The following is a 2500-nucleotide window of genomic DNA, read 5'->3' as shown; positions in this document are numbered from 1 at the left end:
AAACCTTGGAAATTAAATATAAAATAATTGCCAAACATTATGTAAGTGTGTGTGTGGGATATAACCTTTGTGAAATATACCTTTTTTTCTCTCTGATCAAAATAAAAAATCGTGTTAATAGTCTCTCGAATACTAAAAAATAAAGCAATAAAATTAATAAACCTTATTTATTTCTGACCTCCTTTGGTCGCCTTTGTCTGTATTTTTTTGTCTGTTTGTTTTCATGTAAATGATAAATGTATATTAAGTGAAAATCCGTGGTATTGCTCCGCTCTTGATACAAATGTAAATAAATATATATAGAGAGACATAAATAGTAAAGATTTCTATAATAAGGAGAATGATAATGATGATAATACTGATAATGCTGAATTTGATGATAATGATAATGACAAGGATAATCATAATGATATTGACATTACCATAGAAATTGATAACAATAATAAAAGTGATGCTCATAATGATAATGAAAAGGATAATAATGATAAAAGTAAGAGTTGTCATTATCATTATTATAATCATAATTATGATTATGATTATAACTAATCATATTAATAATAATAACAACAATGATGATAATAACAATGATAATAGTTATGATAATAATGATGATACTAACATTCGTAATCAAGCACAATAATAGAGATAAAAGTGATAATTGGAGGAATAAGCACGGCCATTTCGGGAAGCGACGCACCAAAGGAGGAGAAAGTCATCTGAATTGAAATGAATTACAAATGATCTCAAATGTTATTCACGCAAAGTTTGTGAAAATAATTATATACACAGACGATTTCACACACGCACAAACACACACACACACACACACACACACACACACACACACATATATATATATATATATATATATATATATATATATATATATATATATATATATATATATATATATATATATATATATATATATATATATATGTATATAATATATATATATATATATATATATATATATATATATATATATATATATATATATATATATATATATATATATGTATATATATGTGTAGATATATGTGTGTGTGTGTGTGTCTATATATTTCTTCAGGCGACACATCGAAATAAACAGTTAAATGAACATATTCCAAATGCAAGCACAAAAGTCCTCTCAAAAAAGACTCCACTTCATCCGAGCGCAACACAGGGCCGCGAGTGAGCGCTTTCTCCCAAACGAAACTGTTTGATGGAACTCTGAACTTCGGGGCGACTTATCCTCAGGTTCAGAAAGTTACCCGCAGTTCCAGACTTATACATGTGCGTGCGTGCGCGTGTGTGTGTGTGTGTGTGTGTGTGTGTGTGTGTGTGTGTGTGTGTGTGTGTGTGTGTGTGTGTGTGTGTGTGTGTGTGTGTGTGTGTGTGTGTGTGTGTGTGTGTGTGTGTGTGTGTGTGTGTGTGTGAATACACAAACTTATATGTATATATGTAGTTTTGTATATAACTGTTTAAGACATAGGATTGATGTACAAAGATTCAGATAGAAAAAGAAAGAAAAAACAGAAAGAGAGAATGTATGGTAAATAATAATAATAATAATAATAATACGAATGAGTGTAGGTTAAAGCGCATGGATGGAATTCTCCATTATTTTTTGTCTGATTCTATCCTAAGTCTAAAGCAAAAGTTATATAATCTAGGTTTAGCTAATAAAGCCAAAGAAGTTTTTCCACAGTAAAGATTTTGTGAAATGTTTATTTGAGATTCATGCATATTTACCCACGAGTGATGATGAGAATTGAAATAAATTGATGTATAAACCATCTCATGAAATGGTGACCAATGCGAATGTTGCAAACAAGTGAAATATCAATAAATTAGCTGAATGAATTTGGTGTGATCAAAAGCGAATATAATAGTCCTTATGGCGAGGATACGAAAAAGACAAACAGACATAAAAGAGAGCGAGAGATAGAGAGAGATAGAGACAGAGATAGATAGATAGATAGAGAGAGCGAGAGAAAGAGAGAGCGAGAGAGAGAGAGAGAGAGAGAGGGAGAGAGAGAGAGAGAGAGAGAGAGAGAGAGAGAGAGAGAGAGAGAGAAGGAGAGAGAGAGACAGAGGTACATACATTACGACAAACAAACAAACAATGAGGCAGATAAAGCGACAAACAAACAAACAAACAGAGACAGAGAGACACACAAACAATACAGACAGAGACGAAATCCAATCCTCTGCTGCCTTCTCTAAGCTCAATTTCTTTTCAAAAATCTTTCTCCACTAAGTCCCTCAGCACCTTTGGCGTTTCCTTCCATCCCAAGTTGAAATGAACTGATCTTTTCACATCTAAGTCCTCCTGTCCAAGAACAATATCCTGAGATTCCGTCCCATGAACAAATATCTTTATTCTTCTGGGGTTTCCTTCATCGGACTGTCTGATTGACTCTGCAATAAATTCCAGTCAGTTAAACGATTCCTTTTCTCGGTCTGTTGGCTAAGGAGGGAGCTTATATCTACAAGTTCTTTTTTTTATTTCTCT

This window comes from Penaeus vannamei, chromosome 13 (assembly GCF_042767895.1).
Source record: "Penaeus vannamei isolate JL-2024 chromosome 13, ASM4276789v1, whole genome shotgun sequence".
Classification (NCBI taxonomy): Eukaryota; Metazoa; Arthropoda; class Malacostraca; order Decapoda; family Penaeidae; genus Penaeus; species Penaeus vannamei.
The sequence above is the reverse complement of the archived record's forward strand: the minus strand, read 5'-3'. Positions refer to the sequence as shown.